Source organism: Spermophilus citellus (assembly GCF_964194105.1).
Source record: "Spermophilus citellus genome assembly, chromosome: 4".
Taxonomy (NCBI): Eukaryota; Metazoa; Chordata; class Mammalia; order Rodentia; family Sciuridae; genus Spermophilus; species Spermophilus citellus.
The window spans coordinates 96,192,660-96,216,471 of record NC_138185.1 but is presented as its reverse complement, the minus strand read 5'-3'; the positions used below and the strand labels follow the sequence as shown (position 1 = coordinate 96,216,471).

At 37.8% G+C, this 23,812-nt stretch overlaps 1 long non-coding RNA gene across 1 annotated transcript; it reads right to left on the bottom strand.

The window, feature by feature from the left end:
* Positions 1 to 4,084: 4,084 nt before the first annotated feature.
* LOC308646180 lies at positions 4,085 to 21,538 on the bottom strand. Its single transcript, XR_014021331.1, has 10 exons — positions 21,411 to 21,538; positions 20,140 to 20,219; positions 18,872 to 19,015; positions 16,126 to 16,205; positions 14,856 to 14,999; positions 12,111 to 12,190; positions 10,841 to 10,984; positions 8,096 to 8,175; positions 6,824 to 6,967; positions 4,085 to 4,158 (listed from the first exon to the last, which is right to left on the bottom strand). It is a non-coding gene; the product is annotated as an uncharacterized lncRNA (long non-coding RNA).
* Positions 21,539 to 23,812: the final 2,274 nt, after the last annotated feature.

Sequence of the window (23,812 nt, the reverse complement as noted above, 5' to 3'; positions counted from 1 at the left end):
AACACGTTTTGGCAAGGACGTAGGGAAAAAGGTACACTCACACATTGCTGGTGGGAGTGCAAAGTGGTGCAGCCACTTTGGAAAGCAGTATGGAGATTCCTGGGAAATCTGGGAATGGAACACCATTTGATTATTCCTCTTCTCGGACTATACCCAAAGGACTTAAAAACAACATACTGCAGGGACACAGCCACATCAATGTTTATAGCAGCACGATTCCCAATAGCTAGACCGTGGAAGCAACCTATATGACCTTCAGAGGATGAATGGATAAAAAAAGTGGCATAACAGAATGGAATATTACTCAGCATTAAAAACAGAACAAAATCATGGCATTTGCAGGTAAACGGATGGAGTTGGAGAAGATCATGCTATGTGAAGTCAGTCAATGCCCAAAACACACATGCCGAATGTTTTCTCTGATATAAGGGGGGGGGGTGACTCATAGTGGGGTAGCGAGGGAGAGCATGGGAGGATTAGATTGGTTGTAGATAGGGAAGGAAAGGGAGGGCCAAGGGGATTAGCAAGGATGGTAGAATGTGATGGTCTTCATTATACAAGTACATGTATGAAAACTTGCATTGGGTGTCAACATACCTTATATACAGACAGAGATATGAATAATTGTGATATATATGTGTATTAAGAATCGTAATGCCAAAAAAAGTACATGTATAATGGTATAAATTGATGTGAACATACTTTATGTACAGAGATACGAAAAATTGTGCTCTATATGTGTAATAAGGAATGTAATGCATTCCACTGTTGTCGTGTATTTGAAAATAATAATAAAATCAATAAAAAAGGAAACGTAGCACATTATAAAACAAGGAATACAATCTGACAAAAAAAGAATGAAATCCTATTGACTGTGAAATGAATGGAAGAGATCATATTATTAAGTGAAATAAGACATGCACAGAAAAAATAGTACCATATGCTCTCTTTCATGGGTGCAAAATAAAAGTAGATTGCATAGAAGCTGAGAGTAGAATGGTGTTTACTGGAGGTTTGCGAGAGTACAGGAAGAGGAAGGTATGGAGAATATTGATTACAGGGACTAAGTTGCAGTTACATAGGCCTAAGAAGTTCTGTTATACACAGTTGGGTGACCGCAGATGATAATTTACTTCACATTTCAAAAATTGAGGAGAAAGGAATTTTGAAACATTTTCCACACAGAAATGATAAATATTTGAGAGGACAGGTATATTTAACCTGATTTAATCCCAATACAAGGTATTCATGTAATAAAATGTTACATGGTACCCCCCTAGTATGTACATTTTTTATGTATCCGTTTGAAAATAAACTTAAAAATAACATTGCAATACTTAGAAAAAGAAGAAAATGGTATGAATGTTTCAAATGCAACCACAGCTACTTTCACAGTGTTCATTATGTGTGACCTTGTGCCTCGCATTCCTATAACATTCATATGCCTGAGAAGCAGGTATATGAATGCTCTGGTCAAGCACTCAGAGGAGTGCAATGTAACACCACTACCCCAAATTGAAAAAGAGCTGTGTATAATTTTTTTATTCTAACCTAATATAAGGAAGAGAGTTTTCTAATACCTTATTGCTTATGGGTCCCACTGTCTGAACACCTGAATTCCCCCCGCCCCGCCCCTGCCACCCCTGTCTGCCTGGCAGAGTCCCCATGCTGGACCTCAGCTCACAGAAGTGGTTTGGTCACTCATTTTGTTCAGATTCCAACAAGATCCATTTTTGTAAGTCATCATTGGTCCAGGCACATTGAATAAAATGGACCCTGAGCCTAAGGTATGTGGCAGCTACTGATCACCCAGGGTTCTGTCATTCTGGGACACATGGACCCACACTCTTCAATCATGGAGCCCTGCAACACAGTGAAGGACCATTCCCATGGCTGTCTATCGGAGCTAGGGTCCAATGCCATTGGAGTGATATGATTCCATAGGAGGAATGTTAGTATTTTCAGGAAAGGATGCTTACCATGAGCAAATTACCACATCAAACTATGAGCGTAGATGCAGTTGAGAATAATTAAGCTGAATTCTTCTCAAACTCTCTTCCATGTCACCTTGTAAGAGGAAGAAATAAACTTTGTCATACAATCTACTCTTGGTCCAGGACGATCTGTGGAAACACGGTAAATATATTTGTTCCTTAGTACCCCTGTGACTTTGTACAAGGATACCCAGAAGACACCAAAATCTGAGGATGCTCAAGTCCCTTAGTGTTTATAATATCCAAATACATGTAAATGCTGCATAAATCACATCCATTGTGATTATTTGCATTGTTTAGAGAATAATGACAAGACAAAATTCTAGGGTACATGTTCCGTACCGATTTTTTCCCCCAAATGTCTGACTGAATCACAGATGTGTGACCCACAGATAAGTATGGTAAGTTGTATATGGTTAATTCTATATGTAACAATGGCAAGTTCATGTATCCATTTATCCATCATGGAAAGGCTGGGTAGTTTACTATGTCCTCGCACGTACAATATACTGGCATATTATCCTACTAGCATTATTCCCATATTCCAAAGAGAGGAGGTAAGAAATCTCTTGAAAAAAGAGACAGACATATCAGATGTCTCATAAGATTATTAATACCTCCTGTTTGGATTCACAGACTTTATAAAACCATTTACATTCATGATTACTTGTAACATAATCATGACCAATGAAAATATGTTTTCATTTATTCAGAGTTGTGAGGCTGGAAAACAAACCGAGGGCTTCATGCACACTACAATGGCATTCTATCACTGAGCTAACCCCCAAACGGAACAAGGTACATGTTAAACATTGTGGCTGGAGGTATATTTCAGTGCCTAGCATGTGTGATGCCCTGAGTTCAATTTCCAGAAACACACTCACACACACACACACACACACACACACACACACACACACACAGAGAAATTGTGATGTTATCTCAGAAACTGGTGTTTTGATCGTTTGAAGATACAGAAGTTGTTAAAAAGTGGCTAGCTCAGTAGTTCTATGTTGTGGCATTATTACCAACCTGAGGTTAGGAAGCTTGCTTCATAGAAAACCATTGTCCCACCGACAATGTACAAGTGTACCCTTTTCCCCACATCCTCGCCTGCACTTGTTGTTGTTTGACTTCATAATGGCTGCCAATCTTACTGGAGTGTGATGATATCTTAGGGTGGTTTTGATTTGCATTTCTCTGACTGCTAGTGATGGTGAGCATTTTTTCATGTACTTGTTGATTGATTGTATGTCCTCCTCTGAGAAGTGTCTGTTTAGGTCCTTGGCCCATTTGTTGATTGGGTTATTTGTTATCTTATTGTCTAATTTTTTGAGTTCTTTATATACTCTGGATATTAGGGCTCTATCTGAAGTGTGAGGAGTAAAGATTTGTTCCTATGATGTAGGCTCCCTATTTACCTCTCTTATTGTTTCTTTTGCTGAGAAAAAAAACATTTTAGTTTGAGCAAGTCCCATTTGTTGATTCTAGATATTAATTCTTGTGCTATGGGTGTCCTATTGAGGAATTTGGAGCCCGACCCCACAGTGTGTAGGCCGTAGCCAACTTTTTCTTCTATCAGATGCCTTGTCTCTGGTTTGATATCAAGCTCCTTGATTCATTTTGCGTTAACTTTTTTGCATGGCGAGAGAAAGGGATTCATTTTCATTTTGTTGCATATGGATTTCCAGTTTTCCCAGCACCATTTGTTGAAGATGCTATCACCAATAAAAAAAAATGATGTATTTCAAGGACAAGGAGAACAATTGTAAAATTTTCCAACTGCAGCTAACTTTAACTTACCTCCTTTTGATAAGCCAGTCCAGCTTCATAGAGTTTAATAAACAGGTACTGAGTCCAAAAAAAAAAAAAAAAAAAGAAAACCATTGTCTGAGAGATGCACATTGGAGATAAAAAAATTAGGTTTTATGCCAGTTATCTGGAAGGAGCCCGACATTTTAATGTCTCAGATATCACAGTAAAGTCTTTGGGGATATGGGAAATATTTATATGAGAAATAGATTAGGGACAACATGCAGAAACCAGCATTTCCCAGGACCATGAGTTAAGAAAGCAGCACTGACCAGAGATGATAAACTTCTAATGACAGTCTTCTCTGGTCTGGAGGGAAAGATGCTCCAGGATGCAGAGTAAAGAATATATCCTGGGAATGAGAATCAACAAGAAACCAAGATGGAGTCACGGATGGCAATACCCAGTTTTAGCAGAAATAATTCTGAGAGCTTCTAAGGCACTGGAGAAAAGATAGCATCTTCAACAAATGGTGCTGGGTAAATGGGAAATCCGTATGCAACAAAATGAAATTGAAACCCTGTCTCTCACCATGCACCAAACGTACCTCAAAATGGATCAAGGACCTAGGAGTTAAACCAGGGACTCTGTGTCTAATAGAAGAAAAAGTAGGCCCTAATCTTCATCATGTGGGATTAGGCCCCGCACTTCCTTAATAAGACTGCTCTAGCACAAGAATTAAAAGTAAGTATCAATAAATGGGATTGATTCAAACTAAAAAGTTTGTTCTCCTCAAAAGAAACAATCTGAGAGAGCCTACATCCTAGGAGCATTCTAGTGCTCACACATCAGATAGAGCACTAATCTCTAAAGTATATCAAGAACTCAACAAGCTAAGCACCAAAAACAACAAATAACCCAATCAATAAATGGGCAAAAAACATGAACAGACACTTCTCAGAAGAGGATATAAGATCCATTAACAAATATATGAAAAAATACACATCTTCTCTAGCAATCAGAGAAGTGCAAATCAAAACTACTCTAAGATATCATCTCACTCTAGTCAGAACGGCAGCTATTAGGAAGACAAACAACAACACGTTTTGGCAAGGACGTAGGGAAAAAGGTACACTCACACATTGCTGGTGGGAGTGCAAAGTGGTGCAGCCACTTTGGAAAGCAGTATGGAGATTCCCGGGAAATCTGGGAATGGAACACCATTTGATTATTCCTCTTCTCGGACTATACCCAAAGGACTTAAAAACAACATACTGCAGGGACACAGCCACATCAATGTTTATAGCAGCACGATTCCCAATAGCTAGACCGTGGAAGCAACCTATATGACCTTCAGAGGATGAATGGATAAAAAAAGTGGCATAACACAATGGAATATTACTCAGCATTAAAAACAGAACAAAATCATGGCATTTGCAGGTAAACGGATGGAGTTGGAGAAGATCATGCTATGTGAAGTCAGTCAATGCCCAAAACACACATGCCGAATGTTTTCTCTGATATAAGGGGGGGGGGTGACTCATAGTGGGGTAGCGAGGGAGAGCATGGGAGGATTAGATTGGTTGTAGATAGGGAAGGAAAGGGAGGGCCAAGGGGATTAGCAAGGATGGTAGAATGTGATGGTCTTCATTATACAAGTACATGTATGAAAACTTGCATTGGGTGTCAACATACCTTATATACAGACAGAGATATGAATAATTGTGATATATATGTGTATTAAGAATCGTAATGCCAAAAAAAGTACATGTATAATGGTATAAATTGATGTGAACATACTTTATGTACAGAGATACGAAAAATTGTGCTCTATATGTGTAATAAGGAATGTAATGCATTCCACTGTTGTCGTGTATTTGAAAATAATAATAAAATCAATAAAAAAGGAAACGTAGCACATTATAAAACAAGGAATACAATCTGACAAAAAAAGAATGAAATCCTATTGACTGTGAAATGAATGGAAGAGATCATATTATTAAGTGAAATAAGACATGCACAGAAAAAATAGTACCATATGCTCTCTTTCATGGGTGCAAAATAAAAGTAGATTGCATAGAAGCTGAGAGTAGAATGGTGTTTACTGGAGGTTTGCGAGAGTACAGGAAGAGGAAGGTATGGAGAATATTGATTACAGGGACTAAGTTGCAGTTACATAGGCCTAAGAAGTTCTGTTATACACAGTTGGGTGACCGCAGATGATAATTTACTTCACATTTCAAAAATTGAGGAGAAAGGAATTTTGAAACATTTTCCACACAGAAATGATAAATATTTGAGAGGACAGGTATATTTAACCTGATTTAATCCCAATACAAGGTATTCATGTAATAAAATGTTACATGGTACCCCCCTAGTATGTACATTTTTTATGTATCCGTTTGAAAATAAACTTAAAAATAACATTGCAATACTTAGAAAAAGAAGAAAATGGTATGAATGTTTCAAATGCAACCACAGCTACTTTCACAGTGTTCATTATGTGTGACCTTGTGCCTCGCATTCCTATAACATTCATATGCCTGAGAAGCAGGTATATGAATGCTCTGGTCAAGCACTCAGAGGAGTGCAATGTAACACCACTACCCCAAATTGAAAAAGAGCTGTGTATAATTTTTTTATTCTAACCTAATATAAGGAAGAGAGTTTTCTAATACCTTATTGCTTATGGGTCCCACTGTCTGAACACCTGAATTCCCCCCGCCCCGCCCCTGCCACCCCTGTCTGCCTGGCAGAGTCCCCATGCTGGACCTCAGCTCACAGAAGTGGTTTGGTCACTCATTTTGTTCAGATTCCAACAAGATCCATTTTTGTAAGTCATCATTGGTCCAGGCACATTGAATAAAATGGACCCTGAGCCTAAGGTATGTGGCAGCTACTGATCACCCAGGGTTCTGTCATTCTGGGACACATGGACCCACACTCTTCAATCATGGAGCCCTGCAACACAGTGAAGGACCATTCCCATGGCTGTCTATCGGAGCTAGGGTCCAATGCCATTGGAGTGATATGATTCCATAGGAGGAATGTTAGTATTTTCAGGAAAGGATGCTTACCATGAGCAAATTACCACATCAAACTATGAGCATAGAAGCAGTTGAGAATAATTAAGCTGAATTCTTCTCAAACTCTCTTCCATGTCACCTGGCAAGAGGAAGAAATAAACTTTGTCATACAATCTACTCTTGGTCCAGGATGATCTGTGGAAACACGGTAAATATATTTGTTCCTTAGTACCCCTGTGACTTTGTACAAGGATACCCAGAAGACACCAAAATCTGAGGATGCTCAAGTCCCTTAGTGTTTATAATATCCAAATACATGTAAATGCTGCATAAATCACATCCATTGTGATTATTTGCATTGTTTAGAGAATAATGACAAGACAAAATTCTAGGGTACGTGTTCCGTACCGATTTTTTCCCCCAAATGTCTGACTGAATCACAGTGTGTGACCCACAGATAAGTATGGTAAGTTGTATATGGTTAATTCTATATGTAACAATGGCAAGTTCATGTATCCATTTATCCATCATGGAAAGGCTGGGTAGTTTACTATGTCCTCGCACGTACAATATACTGGCATATTATCCTACTAGCATTATTCCCATATTCCAAAGAGAGGAGGTATGAAATCTCTTGAAAAAAGAGACAGACATATCAGATGTCTCATAAGATTATTAATACCTCCTGTTTGGATTCACAGACTTTATAAAACCATTTACATTCATGATTACTTGTAACATAAACATGACCAATGAAAATATGTTTTCATTTATTCAGAGTTGTGAGGCTGGAAAACAAACCGAGGGCTTCATGCACACTACAATGGCATTCTATCACTGAGCTAACCCCCAAACGGAACAAGGTACATGTTAAACATTGTGGCTGGAGGTATATTTCAGTGCCTAGCATGTGTGATGCCCTGAGTTCAATTTCCAGAAACACACTCACACACACACACACACACACACACACACACACACACAGATAAATTGTCATGTTATCTCAGAAACTGGTGTTTTGATCGTTTGAAGATACAGAGTTGATAAAAAGTGGCTAGCTCAGTACTTCTATGTTGTGGCTGTATTACCAACCTGAGGTTAGGAAACTTGCTACATAGAAAACCATTGTCTGAGAGATGCACATTGGAGATAAAGAAATAAGGTTTTATGCCGGTTATCTGGAAGGAGCCCGACATTTTAATGTCTCAGATATCACAGTAAAGTCTTTGGGGATATGGGAAATATTTATATGAGAAATAGATTAGGGACAACATGCAGAAACCAGCATTTCCCAGGACCATGAGTTAAGAAAGCAGCACTGACCAGAGGTGATAAACTTCTAATGACAGTCTTCTCTGGTCTGGAGGGAAAGATGCTCCAGGATGCAGAGTAAAGAATATATCCTGGGAATGAGAATCAACAAGAAACCAAGATGGAGTCACGGATGGCAATACCCAGTTTTAGCAGAAATAATTCTGAGAGCTTCTAAGGCACTGGAGAAAAGATAGCATCTTCAACAAATGGTGCTGGGTAAATGGGAAATCCGTATGCAACAAAATGAAATTGAAACCCTGTCTCTCACCATGCACCAAACGTACCTCAAAATGGATCAAGGACCTAGGAGTTAAACCAGGGACTCTGTGTCTAATAGAAGAAAAAGTAGGCCCTAATCTTCATCATGTGGGATTAGGCCCCGCACTTCCTTAATAAGACTGCTCTAGCACAAGAATTAAAAGTAAGTATCAATAAATGGGATTGATTCAAACTAAAAAGTTTGTTCTCCTCAAAAGAAACAATCTGAGAGAGCCTACATCCTAGGAGCATTCTAGTGCTCACACATCAGATAGAGCACTAATCTCTAAAGTATATCAAGAACTCAACAAGCTAAGCACCAAAAACAACAAATAACCCAATCAATAAATGGGCAAAAAACATGAACAGACACTTCTCAGAAGAGGATATAAGATCCATCAACAAATATATGAAAAAATACACATCTTCTCTAGCAATCAGAGAAGTGCAAATCAAAACTACTCTAAGATATCATCTCACTCTAGTCAGAACGGCAGCTATTAGGAAGACAAACAACAACACGTTTTGGCAAGGACGTAGGGAAAAAGGTACACTCACACATTGCTGGTGGGAGTGCAAAGTGGTGCAGCCACTTTGGAAAGCAGTATGGAGATTCCTGGGAAATCTGGGAATGGAACACCATTTGATTATTCCTCTTCTCGGACTATACCCAAAGGACTTAAAAACAACATACTGCAGGGACACAGCCACATCAATGTTTATAGCAGCACGATTCCCAATAGCTAGACCGTGGAAGCAACCTATATGACCTTCAGAGGATGAATGGATAAAAAAAGTGGCATAACACAATGGAATATTACTCAGCATTAAAAACAGAACAAAATCATGGCATTTGCAGGTAAACGGATGGAGTTGGAGAAGATCATGCTATGTGAAGTCAGTCAATGCCCAAAACACACATGCCGAATGTTTTCTCTGATATAAGGGGGGGGGGTGACTCATAGTGGGGTAGCGAGGGAGAGCATGGGAGGATTATATTGGTTGTAGATAGGGAAGGAAAGGGAGGGCCAAGGGGATTAGCAAGGATGGTAGAATGTGATGGTCTTCATTATACAAGTACATGTATGAAAACTTGCATTGGGTGTCAACATACCTTATATACAGACAGAGATATGAATAATTGTGATATATATGTGTATTAAGAATCGTAATGCCAAAAAAAGTACATGTATAATGGTATAAATTGATGTGAACATACTTTATGTACAGAGATACGAAAAATTGTGCTCTATATGTGTAATAAGGAATGTAATGCATTCCACTGTTGTCGTGTATTTGAAAATAATAATAAAATCAATAAAAAAGGAAACGTAGCACATTATAAAACAAGGAATACAATCTGACAAAAAAAGAATGAAATCCTATTGACTGTGAAATGAATGGAAGAGATCATATTATTAAGTGAAATAAGACATGCACAGAAAAAATAGTACCATATGCTCTCTTTCATGGGTGCAAAATAAAAGTAGATTGCATAGAAGCTGAGAGTAGAATGGTGTTTACTGGAGGTTTGCGAGAGTACAGGAAGAGGAAGGTATGGAGAATATTGATTACAGGGACTAAGTTGCAGTTACATAGGCCTAAGAAGTTCTGTTATACACAGTTGGGTGACCGCAGATGATAATTTACTTCACATTTCAAAAATTGAGGAGAAAGGAATTTTGAAACATTTTCCACACAGAAATGATAAATATTTGAGAGGACAGGTATATTTAACCTGATTTAATCCCAATACAAGGTATTCATGTAATAAAATGTTACATGGTACCCCCCTAGTATGTACATTTTTTATGTATCCGTTTGAAAATAAACTTAAAAATAACATTGCAATACTTAGAAAAAGAAGAAAATGGTATGAATGTTTCAAATGCAACCACAGCTACTTTCACAGTGTTCATTATGTGTGACCTTGTGCCTCGCATTCCTATAACATTCATATGCCTGAGAAGCAGGTATATGAATGCTCTGGTCAAGCACTCAGAGGAGTGCAATGTAACACCACTACCCCAAATTGAAAAAGAGCTGTGTATAATTTTTTTATTCTAACCTAATATAAGGAAGAGAGTTTTCTAATACCTTATTGCTTATGGGTCCCACTGTCTGAACACCTGAATTCCCCCCGCCCCGCCCCTGCCACCCCTGTCTGCCTGGCAGAGTCCCCATGCTGGACCTCAGCTCACAGAAGTGGTTTGGTCACTCATTTTGTTCAGATTCCAACAAGATCCATTTTTGTAAGTCATCATTGGTCCAGGCACATTGAATAAAATGGACCCTGAGCCTAAGGTATGTGGCAGCTACTGATCACCCAGGGTTCTGTCATTCTGGGACACATGGACCCACACTCTTCAATCATGGAGCCCTGCAACACAGTGAAGGACCATTCCCATGGCTGTCTATCGGAGCTAGGGTCCAATGCCATTGGAGTGATATGATTCCATAGGAGGAATGTTAGTATTTTCAGGAAAGGATGCTTACCATGAGCAAATTACCACATCAAACTATGAGCATAGAAGCAGTTGAGAATAATTAAGCTGAATTCTTCTCAAACTCTCTTCCATGTCACCTGGCAAGAGGAAGAAATAAACTTTGTCATACAATCTACTCTTGGTCCAGGATGATCTGTGGAAACACGGTAAATATATTTGTTCCTTAGTACCCCTGTGACTTTGTACAAGGATACCCAGAAGACACCAAAATCTGAGGATGCTCAAGTCCCTTAGTGTTTATAATATCCAAATACATGTAAATGCTGCATAAATCACATCCATTGTGATTATTTGCATTGTTTAGAGAATAATGACAAGACAAAATTCTAGGGTACGTGTTCCGTACCGATTTTTTCCCCCAAATGTCTGACTGAATCACAGTGTGTGACCCACAGATAAGTATGGTAAGTTGTATATGGTTAATTCTATATGTAACAATGGCAAGTTCATGTATCCATTTATCCATCATGGAAAGGCTGGGTAGTTTACTATGTCCTCGCACGTACAATATACTGGCATATTATCCTACTAGCATTATTCCCATATTCCAAAGAGAGGAGGTATGAAATCTCTTGAAAAAAGAGACAGACATATCAGATGTCTCATAAGATTATTAATACCTCCTGTTTGGATTCACAGACTTTATAAAACCATTTACATTCATGATTACTTGTAACATAAACATGACCAATGAAAATATGTTTTCATTTATTCAGAGTTGTGAGGCTGGAAAACAAACCGAGGGCTTCATGCACACTACAATGGCATTCTATCACTGAGCTAACCCCCAAACGGAACAAGGTACATGTTAAACATTGTGGCTGGAGGTATATTTCAGTGCCTAGCATGTGTGATGCCCTGAGTTCAATTTCCAGAAACACACTCACACACACACACACACACACACACACACACACACAGATAAATTGTCATGTTATCTCAGAAACTGGTGTTTTGATCGTTTGAAGATACAGAGTTGATAAAAAGTGGCTAGCTCAGTACTTCTATGTTGTGGCTGTATTACCAACCTGAGGTTAGGAAACTTGCTACATAGAAAACCATTGTCTGAGAGATGCACATTGGAGATAAAGAAATAAGGTTTTATGCCGGTTATCTGGAAGGAGCCCGACATTTTAATGTCTCAGATATCACAGTAAAGTCTTTGGGGATATGGGAAATATTTATATGAGAAATAGATTAGGGACAACATGCAGAAACCAGCATTTCCCAGGACCATGAGTTAAGAAAGCAGCACTGACCAGAGGTGATAAACTTCTAATGACAGTCTTCTCTGGTCTGGAGGGAAAGATGCTCCAGGATGCAGAGTAAAGAATATATCCTGGGAATGAGAATCAACAAGAAACCAAGATGGAGTCACGGATGGCAATACCCAGTTTTAGCAGAAATAATTCTGAGAGCTTCTAAGGCACTGGAGAAAAGATAGCATCTTCAACAAATGGTGCTGGGTAAATGGGAAATCCGTATGCAACAAAATGAAATTGAAACCCTGTCTCTCACCATGCACCAAACGTACCTCAAAATGGATCAAGGACCTAGGAGTTAAACCAGGGACTCTGTGTCTAATAGAAGAAAAAGTAGGCCCTAATCTTCATCATGTGGGATTAGGCCCCGCACTTCCTTAATAAGACTGCTCTAGCACAAGAATTAAAAGTAAGTATCAATAAATGGGATTGATTCAAACTAAAAAGTTTGTTCTCCTCAAAAGAAACAATCTGAGAGAGCCTACATCCTAGGAGCATTCTAGTGCTCACACATCAGATAGAGCACTAATCTCTAAAGTATATCAAGAACTCAACAAGCTAAGCACCAAAAACAACAAATAACCCAATCAATAAATGGGCAAAAAACATGAACAGACACTTCTCAGAAGAGGATATAAGATCCATCAACAAATATATGAAAAAATACACATCTTCTCTAGCAATCAGAGAAGTGCAAATCAAAACTACTCTAAGATATCATCTCACTCTAGTCAGAACGGCAGCTATTAGGAAGACAAACAACAACACGTTTTGGCAAGGACGTAGGGAAAAAGGTACACTCACACATTGCTGGTGGGAGTGCAAAGTGGTGCAGCCACTTTGGAAAGCAGTATGGAGATTCCTGGGAAATCTGGGAATGGAACACCATTTGATTATTCCTCTTCTCGGACTATACCCAAAGGACTTAAAAACAACATACTGCAGGGACACAGCCACATCAATGTTTATAGCAGCACGATTCCCAATAGCTAGACCGTGGAAGCAACCTATATGACCTTCAGAGGATGAATGGATAAAAAAAGTGGCATAACACAATGGAATATTACTCAGCATTAAAAACAGAACAAAATCATGGCATTTGCAGGTAAACGGATGGAGTTGGAGAAGATCATGCTATGTGAAGTCAGTCAATGCCCAAAACACACATGCCGAATGTTTTCTCTGATATAAGGGGGGGGGGTGACTCATAGTGGGGTAGCGAGGGAGAGCATGGGAGGATTATATTGGTTGTAGATAGGGAAGGAAAGGGAGGGCCAAGGGGATTAGCAAGGATGGTAGAATGTGATGGTCTTCATTATACAAGTACATGTATGAAAACTTGCATTGGGTGTCAACATACCTTATATACAGACAGAGATATGAATAATTGTGATATATATGTGTATTAAGAATCGTAATGCCAAAAAAAGTACATGTATAATGGTATAAATTGATGTGAACATACTTTATGTACAGAGATACGAAAAATTGTGCTCTATATGTGTAATAAGGAATGTAATGCATTCCACTGTTGTCGTGTATTTGAAAATAATAATAAAATCAATAAAAAAGGAAACGTAGCACATTATAAAACAAGGAATACAATCTGACAAAAAAAGAATGAAATCCTATTGACTGTGAAATGAATGGAAGAGATCATATTATTAAGTGAAATAAGACATGCACAGAAAAAATAGTACCATATGCTCTCTTTCATGGGTGCAAAATAAAAGTAGATTGCATAGAAGCTGAGAGTAGAATGGTGTTTACTGGAGGTTTGCGAGAGTACAGGAAGAGGAAGGTATGGAGAATATTGATTACAGGGACTAAGTTGCAGTTACATAGGCCTAAGAAGTTCTGTTATACACAGTTGGGTGACCGCAGATGATAATTTACTTCACATTTCAAAAATTGAGGAGAAAGGAATTTTGAAACATTTTCCACACAGAAATGATAAATATTTGAGAGGACAGGTATATTTAACCTGATTTAATCCCAATACAAGGTATTCATGTAATAAAATGTTACATGGTACCCCCCTAGTATGTACATTTTTTATGTATCCGTTTGAAAATAAACTTAAAAATAACATTGCAATACTTAGAAAAAGAAGAAAATGGTATGAATGTTTCAAATGCAACCACAGCTACTTTCACAGTGTTCATTATGTGTGACCTTGTGCCTCGCATTCCTATAACATTCATATGCCTGAGAAGCAGGTATATGAATGCTCTGGTCAAGCACTCAGAGGAGTGCAATGTAACACCACTACCCCAAATTGAAAAAGAGCTGTGTATAATTTTTTTATTCTAACCTAATATAAGGAAGAGAGTTTTCTAATACCTTATTGCTTATGGGTCCCACTGTCTGAACACCTGAATTCCCCCCGCCCCGCCCCTGCCACCCCTGTCTGCCTGGCAGAGTCCCCATGCTGGACCTCAGCTCACAGAAGTGGTTTGGTCACTCATTTTGTTCAGATTCCAACAAGATCCATTTTTGTAAGTCATCATTGGTCCAGGCACATTGAATAAAATGGACCCTGAGCCTAAGGTATGTGGCAGCTACTGATCACCCAGGGTTCTGTCATTCTGGGACACATGGACCCACACTCTTCAATCATGGAGCCCTGCAACACAGTGAAGGACCATTCCCATGGCTGTCTATCGGAGCTAGGGTCCAATGCCATTGGAGTGATATGATTCCATAGGAGGAATGTTAGTATTTTCAGGAAAGGATGCTTACCATGAGCAAATTACCACATCAAACTATGAGCATAGAAGCAGTTGAGAATAATTAAGCTGAATTCTTCTCAAACTCTCTTCCATGTCACCTGGCAAGAGGAAGAAATAAACTTTGTCATACAATCTACTCTTGGTCCAGGATGATCTGTGGAAACACGGTAAATATATTTGTTCCTTAGTACCCCTGTGACTTTGTACAAGGATACCCAGAAGACACCAAAATCTGAGGATGCTCAAGTCCCTTAGTGTTTATAATATCCAAATACATGTAAATGCTGCATAAATCACATCCATTGTGATTATTTGCATTGTTTAGAGAATAATGACAAGACAAAATTCTAGGGTACGTGTTCCGTACCGATTTTTTCCCCCAAATGTCTGACTGAATCACAGTGTGTGACCCACAGATAAGTATGGTAAGTTGTATATGGTTAATTCTATATGTAACAATGGCAAGTTCATGTATCCATTTATCCATCATGGAAAGGCTGGGTAGTTTACTATGTCCTCGCACGTACAATATACTGGCATATTATCCTACTAGCATTATTCCCATATTCCAAAGAGAGGAGGTATGAAATCTCTTGAAAAAAGAGACAGACATATCAGATGTCTCATAAGATTATTAATACCTCCTGTTTGGATTCACAGACTTTATAAAACCATTTACATTCATGATTACTTGTAACATAAACATGACCAATGAAAATATGTTTTCATTTATTCAGAGTTGTGAGGCTGGAAAACAAACCGAGGGCTTCATGCACACTACAATGGCATTCTATCACTGAGCTAACCCCCAAACGGAACAAGGTACATGTTAAACATTGTGGCTGGAGGTATATTTCAGTGCCTAGCATGTGTGATGCCCTGAGTTCAATTTCCAGAAACACACTCACACACACACACACACACACACACACACACACACAGATAAATTGTCATGTTATCTCAGAAACTGGTGTTTTGATCGTTTGAAGATACAGAGTTGATAAAAAGTGGCTAGCTCAGTACTTCTATGTTGTGGCTGTATTACCAACCTGAGGTTAGGAAACTTGCTACATAGAAAACCATTGTCTGAGAGATGCACATTGGAGATAAAGAAATAAGGTTTTATGCCGGTTATCTGGAAGGAGCCCGACATTTTAATGTCTCAGATATCACAGTAAAGTCTTTGGGGATATGGGAAATATTTATATGAGAAATAGATTAGGGACAACATGCAGAAACCAGCATTTCCCAGGACCATGAGTTAAGAAAGCAGCACTGACCAGAGGTGATAAACTTCTAATGACAGTCTTCTCTGGTCTGGAGGGAAAGATGCTCCAGGATGCAGAGTAAAGAATATATCCTGGGAATGAGAATCAACAAGAAACCAAGATGGAGTCACGGATGGCAATACCCAGTTTTAGCAGAAATAATTCTGAGAGCTTCTAAGGCACTGGAGAAAAGATAGCATCTTCAACAAATGGTGCTGGGTAAATGGGAAATCCGTATGCAACAAAATGAAATTGAAACCCTGTCTCTCACCATGCACCAAACGTACCTCAAAATGGATCAAGGACCTAGGAGTTAAACCAGGGACTCTGTGTCTAATAGAAGAAAAAGTAGGCCCTAATCTTCATCATGTGGGATTAGGCCCCGCACTTCCTTAATAAGACTGCTCTAGCACAAGAATTAAAAGTAAGTATCAATAAATGGGATTGATTCAAACTAAAAAGTTTGTTCTCCTCAAAAGAAACAATCTGAGAGAGCCTGCATCCTAGGAGCATTCTAGTGCTCACACATCAGATAGAGCACTAATCTCTAAAGTATATCAAGAACTCAACAAGCTAAGCACCAAAAACAACAAATAACCCAATCAATAAATGGGCAAAAAACATGAACAGACACTTCTCAGAAGAGGATATAAGATCCATCAACAAATATATGAAAAAATACACATCTTCTCTAGCAATCAGAGAAGTGCAAATCAAAACTACTCTAAGATATCATCTCACTCTAGTCAGAACGGCAGCTATTAGGAAGACAAACAACAACACGTTTTGGCAAGGATGTAGGGAAAAAGGTACACTCACACATTGCTGGTGGGAGTGCAAAGTGGTGCAGCCACTTTGGAAAGCAGTATGGAGATTCCCGGGAAATCTGGGAATGGAACACCATTTGATTATTCCTCTTCTCGGACTATACCCAAAGGACTTAAAAACAACATACTGCAGGGACACAGCCACATCAATGTTTATAGCAGCACGATTCCCAATAGCTAGACCGTGGAAGCAACCTATATGACCTTCAGAGGATGAATGGATAAAAAAAGTGGCATAACACAATGGAATATTACTCAGCATTAAAAACAGAACAAAATCATGGCATTTGCAGGTAAACGGATGGAGTTGGAGAAGATCATGCTATGTGAAGTCAGTCAATGCCCAAAACACACATGCCGAATGTTTTCTCTGATATAAGGGGGGGGGGGTGACTCATAGTGGGGTAGCGAGGGAGAGCATGGGAGGATTATATTGGTTGTAGATAGGGAAGGAAAGGGAGGGCCAAGGGGATTAGCAAGGATGGTAGAATGTGATGGTCTTCATTATACAAGTACATGTATGAAAACTTGCATTGGGTGTCAACATACCTTATATACAGACAGAGATATGAATAATTGTGATATATATGTGTATTAAGAATCGTAATGCCAAAAAAAGTACATGTATAATGGTATAAATTGATGTGAACATACTTTATGTACAGAGATACGAAAAATTGTGCTCTATATGTGTAATAAGGAATGTAATGCATTCCACTGTTGTCGTGTATTTGAAAATAATAATAAAATCAATAAAAAAGGAAACGTAGCACATTATAAAACAAGGAATACAATCTGACAAAAAAAGAATGAAATCCTATTGACTGTGAAATGAATGGAAGAGATCATATTATTAAGTGAAATAAGACATGCACAGAAAAAATAGTACCATATGCTCTCTTTCATGGGTGCAAAATAAAAGTAGATTGCATAGAAGCTGAGAGTAGAATGGTGTTTACTGGAGGTTTGCGAGAGTACAGGAAGAGGAAGGTATGGAGAATATTGATTACAGGGACTAAGTTGCAGTTACATAGGCCTAAGAAGTTCTGTTATACACAGTTGGGTGACCGCAGATGATAATTTACTTCACATTTCAAAAATTGAGGAGAAAGGAATTTTGAAACATTTTCCACACAGAAATGATAAATATTTGAGAGGACAGGTATATTTAACCTGATTTAATCCCAATACAAGGTATTCATGTAATAAAATGTTACATGGTACCCCCCTAGTATGTACATTTTTTATGTATCCGTTTGAAAATAAACTTAAAAATAACATTGCAATACTTAGAAAAAGAAGAAAATGGTATGAATGTTTCAAATGCAACCACAGCTACTTTCACAGTGTTCATTATGTGTGACCTTGTGCCTCGCATTCCTATAACATTCATATGCCTGAGAAGCAGGTATATGAATGCTCTGGTCAAGCACTCAGAGGAGTGCAATGTAACACCACTACCCCAAATTGAAAAAGAGCTGTGTATAATTTTTTTATTCTAACCTAATATAAGGAAGAGAGTTTTCTAATACCTTATTGCTTATGGGTCCCACTGTCTGAACACCTGAATTCCCCCCGCCCCGCCCCTGCCACCCCTGTCTGCCTGGCAGAGTCCCCATGCTGGACCTCAGCTCACAGAAGTGGTTTGGTCACTCATTTTGTTCAGATTCCAACAAGATCCATTTTTGTAAGTCATCATTGGTCCAGGCACATTGAATAAAATGGACCCTGAGCCTAAGGTATGTGGCAGCTACTGATCACCCAGGGTTCTGTCATTCTGGGACACATGGACCCACACTCTTCAATCATGGAGCCCTGCAACACAGTGAAGGACCATTCCCATGGCTGTCTATCGGAGCTAGGGTCCAATGCCATTGGAGTGATATGATTCCATAGGAGGAATGTTAGTATTTTCAGGAAAGGATGCTTACCATGAGCAAATTACCACATCAAACTATGAGCATAGAAGCAGTTGAGAATAATTAAGCTGAATTCTTCTCAAACTCTCTTCCATGTCACCTGGCAAGAGGAAGAAATAAACTTTGTCATACAATCTACTCTTGGTCCAGGATGATCTGTGGAAACACGGTAAATATATTTGTTCCTTAGTACCCCTGTGACTTTGTACAAGGATACCCAGAAGACACCAAAATCTGAGGATGCTCAAGTCCCTTAGTGTTTATAATATCCAAATACATGTAAATGCTGCATAAATCACATCCATTGTGATTATTTGCATTGTTTAGAGAATAATGACAAGACAAAATTCTAGGGTACGTGTTCCGTACCGATTTTTTCCCCCAAATGTCTGACTGAATCACAGTGTGTGACCCACAGATAAGTATGGTAAGTTGTATATGGTTAATTCTATATGTAACAATGGCAAGTTCATGTATCCATTTATCCATCATGGAAAGGCTGGGTAGTTTACTATGTCCTCGCACATACAATATACTGGCATATTATCCTACTAGCATTATTCCCATATTCCAAAGAGAGGAGGTAAGAAATCTCTTGAAAAAAGAGACAGACATATCAGATGTCTCATAAGATTATTAATACCTCCTGTTTGGATTCACAGACTTTATAAAACCAATTACATTCATGATTACTTGTAACATAAACATGACCAATGAAAATATGTTTTCATTTATTTACACCTGTGAGGCTGGAAAACAAACCGAGGGTTTCATGCACTCTACAATGGCATTCTATCACTGAGCTAACCCCCAAACTGAACAAGGTACATGTTAAACATTGTGGCTGGAGGTATATTTCAGTGCCTAGCTTGTGTGATGTCCTGAGTTCAATTTCCAGAAACACACTCACACACACACACACACACACACACACACACATACAGAAATTGTCATGTTATCTCAGAAACTGGTGTTTGATTGTTTTAAGATATAGCAGTTGATAAAAACTTGACTAGCTCAGTAGTTTAATATTGTCGAAGTATTACCAACCCAAGATTAGGAAATTTGCTACATAGAAAACCACTGTCTGAGAGATGAACATTAGGGATAAAGAAATCAGGTTTTATTCAGGATGCCAGTATTCTGGAAGGAGTCATACATTTCAGTGTCTCAGATATCACCTTAAAGTCTTTTGGGATATGGGGAATATATGAGAAATAAATTAGGGACAACATGCAGAAACCAGCATTTTCCGGAACATGAATTAATGAAGCACTGACTAGATGTGATAAACTTCTAATAACAGGCTTCTTTTGTCTTGAGGGTAAGATGCTCCAGGATGCAGAGTAAAGAATATATCCTGGTAATGAGAAACAACAATAAACCCAGATGGGGTCACTGATGGCAATGTCCCATTATAGCAGTAATAATTCTAAGTGCTTCTAATGCTCCTTTTCAACTACAAAGTACAGGAGAAGTCAGGAAAATTGAAGAACAATACCTTCCCTATTGAATGTTTACTCTTAAGAGATTTCTACAAACCAATCATAGATATGTACTTGACAACCTACATGACAAGAAAATTATATTTACTGATTAGAACAGAGAATAGAAGGTAATTTTTTTTCTAAGAGATTGGTGTGAAAGTGTTTCTTTCAGGATAACTCATTAAAACTAAAATCTCCATTTAAATAGAACATGGTTGAAAGAATGAATATCAGTCCACAAAATATATATCAATACAATTATTTTATAGTTTAAATTCTTCTTGAAGGATTTAAATCCTTCCCTCAAGCATGTAGAATACTGAGCCCCAAATACAGGTAACACAAAACATGTGCTTGTGACCATGTGAGGGATCAAACTGAAACATGTCATTGCCCTTTAAGAAAAACAAAAATTACATTTTCCATAATACTTTTATAATTTAAGTGATAAAGCCCAAATAAAAGCTCCTCATATCTTTTAAGTGGTCATTTACTAGGACCTTAGTAGACTATTCCCAATGAGAAGAACGACTCACATATAGGTAAAATAGTTTCCCAAAGTGTTCACTACTCAAGTGTTAATCTCCAGCCCAGAATATAGAGGCTACCAGTGAAATAACAAAGGACTAACTCTTATATTCCACAATTGGATATCTATAAACAAATATCCATTTCATTTCAACTAACCTATACAATTTGGTAATTTTCAATTTCCCTCAGCTCTGTGGGACCTACTGGTTGAACACCTGAAATTCTCCCAAATTTCTGCCTAGCAGGGTCCCTGTGCCAAATCTCAGTTTACAGAAGTGGTTTGGTCATTCATTTTGTTCGGATTCCAACAAGATCCATTTTTGTAAGTTATCTGAGTTCCAGGCACATTGAATAAAAGGGACCCTGTACCTGAGGTATGTGGCAGACACTGATCACTTAGCCTTAATCACACTGAGACACACTGACCCACATCTTTAATCATGCAGACCAGTCTCATGGCTGCCACAATGCAGTGCTGTTGGAGCTTTGTGGTTTCTACAAGGAACATAAGTATGTTCAGGCCAAATGCTTACTTTGTGAGAAATACCACTGGCTCTTGAGGATGAGAGACTGAATGATTCCTAATACTTTCCTTCACATGACAACACAAATGAAGAAATAAATTTATCCAGATGAATTGCAGATCTTGGTCCACATTGACCTATAGGGAGAGATTATATATAGGAATATGAAAAGTATACAGATTATTTTTTTCACATTTGCATGGGACAGGCAATTTCCCTATTAACTTCCACATAAAATATACTAATTTACAATCTCTATAAAATGGATTAGATGTCATTCAAATTAAAAAAAAGCACAAAATCTTAAAAATAATGATGTCTTAGCACAACTTAATAATGCTTGAGGCTGTTTGTATGAACATATTGTTCACAAAATTAAATTTTCGATAATTTAAAAAAATGATACCAAACCTCACAAGAATTCACTAAAAATTTGTTGTTACCTCAGGAGTATATTGTTTTCATCATTTACAGATAAAGGAGATGGTAGGTAACAATTTTATTATGTGACTCTCCAGTGGTGGGATTCCATGGATTCTATCATGCCTAATTTACAAAAGTACAGGGGAATTAGGGAAGCTGAGAAAAAAATGCTAATAGATTACTGAATTACAATTAATTTTAAGAATTCACACAAGACATTCATTGGACCAACTGTATGACAAACACAACTAAACTTGCTTGCAGCATCTTTGGTCACAACTATGTAAAATAATATTTTATAAAATGTTAATATCAAAATTTCCCTGGCATATCCATCCACTTAAAATTATTTATTATAATGAGAATATCTCTTTCAATAGAGTGGAAAATATTGAGGACAGGTATATGTGTCCAATACATTCATGTAAAAATGAACATAACCTTTTCACATCTAAGATATTTAATGAAGCATATATTTGAAGGCAGTGCTAATATACAAAATCATTCCCTTTTTTATAGGAAAAAGTGAAAACAAACTTGTTCCAAACCTAGTGCCTAAATTGGAAAATAAATAAATAAATACATAAATAAATAAAATCCACTAGTTGATCCCATATATAGTAGTACCCTTTCTTAAATTCCCATGCAAATTTTTTAGTATAGAAAATAAAAAATAAAATATCTTCAATATCTTTGGACATTGGTCATCTTATTACACTCTAAAGACAAACTATCAGCTAGAAGACTTAGGTAGTTTAGACAAATGTCAGATAACCCAAGGATAGAAATAATAATTTCCTATGAATCTCACCAGTCAAGTCCTATTTCTCTAGAGTCTATTTACTAGGTATATAGATGTCGCCAGGTAAGCCCTTAAAAAAAAATCTGTGTCATCCTATAATTGAGTATTTATAGACCTCTATACAATTCATTTGCTGTGAACAGGTTAGTTTCATACCCAGCTGCTGACTACTTAAACTCCCTCCACATGTCTGCCTAGCAGGGTCCCCTTGCTGGACCTCAACTCACAGAAGTGGTTTGGTCACTCAATTTATCTAGATTCCAATGAGATTCATTTCTGCAAGTCATCATTGAATAAAAGGAACCCTGAGCCTGAGGTATGTGGCAGTTTCTGATCACCCAGGTTTCTGTCACCCTGGGATACTCTTAACTACACTCTTCAATTATGCAGACCAACATCCCAGTCAATGACAAGTCACATAGTCACCTAGCATAGCCAGGGTCTAGTGTCATTGGAATGTTGTGTTTCCCTAAGAAGAATGTCAGTATTTTTAGGACAAAACAATTGCCATATGAGAATTCCCATTGGCCCTTAAGAAAGAGAGGCTGTATAATTCCCAGTATTTTTTCTTTATGTGATGACACGGGAAGGAACAAATCTGCTTATTTGAAACCTAGTACTTGGTCCATGTTGTCATGGGTAATAATCTGGGAATACAAGAAGCAGCTATGTCCAGTTTTTACAACTGCACAAGACAGCAGTTATCACTATTTACCTATACAAAATACACTAATTTATAATTTCTGTAGAATGCGTCAGATGCTATAGAAAGTAGAAAAAAGTATAGAATAATTAAAATTAAGAAGACTGAAGGCTGAGATAAATTATCAGACTATTAATATTTAATATTTTAATTAAAAAACTCTTTGTAAACCTATTTAATTCTTGATTACTTAAAATAGTAAAAATAACTCACAAAAATAAATTTACTAAAATTGGATGTTTCCTCAGGAATATATTATGTTGATTCTTCATAGGAAGCTAACACAGGTCATAAAAAAATCAGTATTTGACTGGTATTGCAATGATATTTCAGGGAATTCTAGCACTTAATCTACAAAGTACAGGGGAAATGAAGGAAGTTGTGAAACAGAACTGTGTTAATCAATTTAGTTATAAGCAATTATAAAAATTCACCTAAGGCATTGGGCCACATGCATGAGAAAACATCACATCTTTGATCATG